Source organism: Chenopodium quinoa, unplaced genomic scaffold (assembly GCF_001683475.1).
Source record: "Chenopodium quinoa cultivar QQ74 unplaced genomic scaffold, ASM168347v1, whole genome shotgun sequence".
Taxonomy (NCBI): Eukaryota; Viridiplantae; Streptophyta; class Magnoliopsida; order Caryophyllales; family Amaranthaceae; genus Chenopodium; species Chenopodium quinoa.
The window spans coordinates 8,071,968-8,078,531 of NW_018743792.1; positions in this window are offsets into that span (position 1 = coordinate 8,071,968).

Below are 6,564 nucleotides of genomic sequence, written 5' to 3' on the forward strand. Positions count from 1 at the left end.
ATACATGCAGCAACACTAATTAGATTGAGACCTACAGCTTATCATAAATTCTCACCATTACAACTTGTTTATGGTCGAGAACCAAGTATCTCACATCTAAAAATCTTTGGTTGTGCTGTATATGTTCCCATTGCTCCACCCCAACGAACAAAAATGGGTACACAAAGAAGGCTGAGAATTTATGTCGGGTTTGAATCCCCCTCAATAATTAAATATCTTGAACCATTGACTGGTAACTTATTTACGGCTAGATTTGCTGACTGTCACTTTAATGAAGCAGTATTCCCAGCCTTAGGGGGAGAGAAAGTGGACCACGCAAGAAAGAAATAGAACTTATTTGGAATTCAACACAACTGTTGATGTTAGACCCACGAACAGATATGTGTGAACAAGAAGTCAAGAAAATTTTTCATTTACAAAGTGTTGCAAATCAATTGCCTAATGCTTTTGTAGACACAAAGAAGGTGACAAAATCACATATACCAGCAGGAAATGCCCCTACACATATTGAAATCCCAACTGATGATAAAGCCATTGAGAATGAATCTCAAGCACGCAGAAAGCGTGGGAGACCACTTGGTTCAAAAGATTCTAAACCAAGGAAATTGAAAAGATTGGATGGAATAGAAAATGAGACTAATGATGTTCCCTCGTCAGAAGGTCAAGAAAGACCAAATGTGGATAAAAGTAAACAAAATGATGATAATCCAAAAGGGGACGAACAAGAAAACAACCATACGTGGAATGAACAAGATGTTTAAAACATCGATAACAATGAAATTTCAATGAATTACGTCTCTACCAAGACTCTGTGGAATAGGAAAGATGTTATCGTGGATGAAATATTTACAAATTTTATCGCAATCGACATTGTGTTTAATGAAAATGATGTTGAACCAAGAACAGTGGAAGAATGTCGACACATGAGTGATTGGCCAAAGTGGAAGGAGACAATGCTGGCTGAGTTGAAGTCACTTGAAAAACGAGAAGTTTTCGGAAAAAATAACTCTTAAACGAGCAGGTGTAAAACCCGTTGGATACAAATGGGTATTTGTGAGAAAACGTAATGAGAAAAATGAGATAGTTAGATACAAGGCAAGGCTTGTAGCCCAAGGATTTTCTTAAATCCCAGGGATAAATTATGAAGAAACAAATTCTCCAGTAGTTAATGTAACTACATTAAGATTTCTGGTAAGTTTGACAGTCATAAAAGGACTGCAAATGCGATTAATGGATGCAGTGACTGCGTATTTGTATGGGTCACTCGATACAGACATTTACATGAAAGTCCCCGAAGGACTAAAACTACCAGAAAACCACAAACCTAGACAATTACTTTCCATAAAACTAAAAAGGTCTTTATGGATTGAAACAATCTGGAAGGATGTGGTACAAACGTCTCAGTGAATATCTTGTGAAAGAAGGGTTCAAGAACAACCAAATTAGTCCCTGTGTTTTCATAAAGTGATCACAATCAGGATCTGCTATTATTGCAGTTTATGTTGATGATTTGAATATCATCGGAACCCCAAATGAACTTGAGAAAACCGCAATATACTTGATGAAAGAATTTGAAACGAAAGACCTTGGAAAAACTAAATTTTGCCTTGGATTGCAAATCGAGCACTTGAGTCATGGTATTTTTGTCCATCAATCAAACTATACAGAAAGAGTTTTGAAAAGATTCTTCATGGACAAAGCAACTCCAATCAACTTCCCAATGGTTGTTCGTTCTTTGAGTATGAAAAACAATCCATTCAGACCACGAGAAGAAAATGAAAAAATTCTTAGTCCAAAGGTACAATACTTAAGTGCAATTGGAGCCTTAATGCACTTAGCTAACAAACTAGACCCGACATAGCTTTCTCTGTGAACTTGTTGAAAGGAATGGTGTCCTTCCAACAAGTGTATAATTCTGATAGAGGGTTCAAAATTATTACAGAGCTAATTCTTCAGTAAGGTCAAGTGATCGAAATGCCTAGGTGGAGGTCGCTTCCGATAAGTAATATTAAGGTATAATTAATATTACAGCTTAATCTTAACTGAACCCTTCGGGTCAAACCCAATCGAACAACCGATCCGAGACGACGAATTAATCCGAAGGATTTCATGAGTTGACGGAGTTTTACGAATACAGACGTCGGATATCAAGCCTAGGGCGTCGAGACCGAGCATCGCAAAATCACAAACAACAAGTATGAGCGTAGCCGTAGCTAGGCTAGGCTAGCTCATCGCAAGCCTAGGCACACCATGTGTGTGCAAGGCGCACCATGGTGTGCTAGGCGAGGCATGAGTGCCTAGGCGCTATCTCAACCCTAGCAACATGCCTAGGCGCTATCACAGCCCTGGCATGATGCCTAGGCACCATCGCAGCCCTATCGCACCAAGCACAGCACCCATGTGTGTGTGCATGTGCGTGGGTACTATCGCATCACCCTAGCACCATGCACAACACCATCGCAGTAGGCGCATGCGTGTGTGCGTTTGTGGCAGCACCAAGCACAGCAAGCTAGCAAGCAGCACCAAGCCTAGCATGCGTGGCTCGCTAGCAGCACGCATGCTAGGCCTTGCGTGCGTGAGTGCGCTGGCTAGGCTATGCGTATGCTGGCCTGGCTGTGCTGGCTATGCGAGAGGGTGTGTGCGTGTGAGATGGCGAGAGAGGCAAGGGCAAGCACTAGCGCCAGTAGCTAGCAGCGCCTAGCACTGGCACGCAGCAGCAGCACAAGCATCGCCCAGCCCAGCACGCATTGCCTGGCTGGGGATACGAGGCTACTGGCTGGGCTGGTGCTAGCTAGCTAGGCTAGCTGGCACTACTAGCTGGCGTACTAGCTGGCAGCAGCCCAGCAGCCCTTGCTTGAGGCGGTTTGTGGTGAGTGGGGACCAAGGCTTGGGCAAAGCCTTGGGGAGCAAGGCAATGGTCCCTCCCACCTCTCTTGTATTTCAGCCGCCTGCTTCCTGGCAGAGCCAGGCGTACTCCCTGCTGTCGCTTTCCGAACCTTTGAGTCCGGCTGCTGGGAGGAAGAGGGTTTGGACGAGCCCGTCTGCAAAAGCACAGAAAGTTAATACTGGCAGAAAGAGGATTCCAGAGAAAAAATTCAAAAGATCAGAGCTCACCTTCGGCGTCTCCATGGCAGAAGAATCAGATGATGGCCACTTGAGGCTCATGATAGACGACCAAAGAAGAGCGGCCGCCTTCTTTGATGCAGAGATGTGGTCCATAGCTTCGGCAGAAAATAGGCAACAAAGAGTTAGTAAAACTTGAAAAAATTAATCAAATGATGCATATACAGGCATAAAAGGCCGGCTACCTCTAGAGGTCCGACTGCTCAGGCCACAGGCGGCCAAATAATATTCATCATACAACCATTGGAATTTGGGGACGCAGTTCAAAGGCACCTGCTCCCGTACCCCAGTATTAGAGTTGGCCCTAATCTCTACTTTGAAGAGTCCTCGGTCAAGGATCTCTTCCCTTGCCTGGTGAGGAACAAGAGGCATGCTAGGGACGCCTGCAAGAAGAGGCGGATCCCTATTCCACCTGTTGTACCATTTGTTAAGAAGTTTGTCGGGACTGGAGATGAGGAAGAAAGTGTTTCTCCAATCTTTCCACTTATTTTCCTTCCCCCTAGTCATCAAATAGCCCTTGTGGCTTGTTATTTAGTATCAGCCGGTACCGCTTGCTTTGGGGGTCCGGCTTAAATAGTTCATATGGATGAACGCCTCAAAATTAGGGTCCACCCCATGCATTTCACATCCGGCTACATAGCCAAGGATGTTGAACCAAGAATTCGGAGCTACTTGCCAAAGCCCCACCTCGTACCCATCAAGGATTTGTTGAACTGCCGGATGCAGGGGAAATCGGAGTCCAACCTTAATGGCCGCCTCATAGCAGCCGAAACAGGCGTTCTTATAACTAGACCCCGCGGGCCAGACGACTGCATCTTCAGCATTCGGCACAAATAAATTAAAATTCGGACCCATCACATGGTCCGTTAGAAAAGTCCCTATTCGCTCTTTCATGGCCTTAATTCGACCTTTTGGGACGTGACAGTAATAAGGGGTGTTCAATTCCCTATGGGAGGCGGATGGTTCTGACCAGTCGACTCCTCTTTCAACCGAATGGGATAGTCTCGCCTCATGTAAGTGAGAATGCCTTTCCTCCGAGCTTGGAGAAAGACGGCTTGAAGAGCTGGATTCAGACTCGCTATCGGAAGAGTCCGACTCCCCTCTCCCTCAGGGGGCCGACCCCTCTTCTTCAGAAGGGGTCGACCCCTCTTTTTCAGAAGCGGCCGACTGCTGACCAGCTAGGTCAACAAAAAAATTAGAAGGGACCACCTTAACTCCCTCCTCAGAGCCCCCCGTGATAGAGTCACCTGGGGTACCAGCGGTATCAGGCGTCCGGTCCGATAGCTCACTAACTTGGACCCGGAATGAAGAGCCATCAGAGTTTTCAATCCTCTTTGTTCTTTTGGTTCTTGTCATACTGTCTTGCATAGATACAAAGACAGTTGGATTCCGGGACTTGCGCAAAGATTGAAGTACCGCAGGGCAGTCTGCACCCTTAGTCCTAGACTCAACCGTCCCCGGTGACCGGCTAATTGCTAACTAGGCCGTGCCGGATGCTTTTGGGGTCTCATTTTCAAAAAAGCAAAAAAAACAGAAAGGATAAAGAAACAAACGGTTACCTGAAACTTAAGTTCTGAACAGAAGCTTGGTCGAACAGGCGTCTAGTAAAAGCAGGTGGTTGGTAAAATCAGTCGTCCAGAAAATCATAACTCAAGTTTAGGGGTCCGAGAGTTCTCTTGCAAAGTTCGCAAAATGTGAACAATTGACTTGGTCAACATGCCCTTATATAGGGTAAAATGAGAATGCGAAGGGTCACTTCCAAATTTGAAGTAAGGCGGGAAAAACTCTCGACCTATCACAGGCCGACACCTGTAGCAGGCCGTCGCCTATTACCGGCCGACACCTGTCACAGGTGACATGTGACCAGTCACGTGCCACCTGTGAGGGGCAAATGATTAGGGGATTTTCCCTCGCCCAAGCACTGTCTGCCACGTGGACCAATCAGGTCCTGCCATGTGTCCGCCACATGGACCAACAAGGACTTGACACGTGTCAAGAAGCAATCAGTCCAGAATGGACCAATCACGCCACGCCACGTGGCCAGCTGTCTGTCCACCAGGAAAACGGCCACCAAGGCCTGGTTTCCGAGAAAGGCCCAATCAACCCTAGGTTGACCTAAACCTAATATTGGGCGCGCATCCCGAGGCTATAAATACAGTAATTAAGCCTCCATTTAAGACGATTCAGAAATAATTACTCTCACCTAGAGAAGCCTAAATACCCGTTCTTTCTGATTGCTAAACCTGACTTAGCAATTCATTGCGCTTCCTAATCACTCCTCCCTTAGAGAAACCAGATCACCCTCTTTACTTTCCGCACCATTTACTCCACATACAAGTACTAACTTGATCATCGAAGGCGGAGCTCCCACCACCCGGAGTCTCCGTTGTTTTGCAAGTACAGGCGCAAGGGTACCAGTCTCGGAATTGTAACTCTCCCGCAGGACACCGGAAAACCCCGAAACAGTTTTATTTGATGCTTCTACACGATGGTCACATGTCAGTCTGCTTTCAAGTAGAAATATTGCCTTCGCAAAATTCTTGCCCAAATTATCAAATTAAGGGCACAATTCCCAGATCATACAGTAAAGAAAATAAGACTCGACAATGCTGGGGAATTTACATCCCAAACATTTAATGTTATTGTATGTCAATCGGAATTGAGGTTGAACACCCAGTAGCTCATGTTCATACACAAAATGGTCTAGCTGAATCACTAATTAAGAGATTACAATTGATTGAAAGACCATTATTAATTAGGTCAAAATTGCCATCATTTGCTTGGGGACATGCTATAATACATGCAGCAACACTAATTAGATTGAGACCTACAGCTTATCATAAATTCTCACCATTACAACTTGTTTATGGTCGAGAACCAAGTATCTCACATCTAAAAATCTTTGGTTGTGCTGTATATGTTCCCATTGCTCCACCCCAACGAACAAAAATGGGTACACAAAGAAGGCTGAGAATTTATGTCGGGTTTGAATCCCCCTCAATAATTAAATATCTTGAACCATTGACTGGTAACTTATTTACGGCTAGATTTGCTGACTGTCACTTTAATGAAGCAGTATTCCCAGCCTTAGGGGGAGAGAAAGTGGACCACGCAAGAAAGAAATAGAACTTATTTGGAATTCAACACAACTGTTGATGTTAGACCCACGAACAGATATGTGTGAACAAGAAGTCAAGAAAATTTTTCATTTACAAAGTGTTGCAAATCAATTGCCTAATGCTTTTGTAGACACAAAGAAGGTGACAAAATCACATATACCAGCAGGAAATGCCCCTACACATATTGAAATCCCAACTGATGATAAAGCCATTGAGAATGAATCTCAAGCACGCAGAAAGCGTGGGAGACCACTTGGTTCAAAAGATTCTAAACCAAGGAAATTGAAAAGATTGGATGGAATAGAAAATGAGACTAATGATG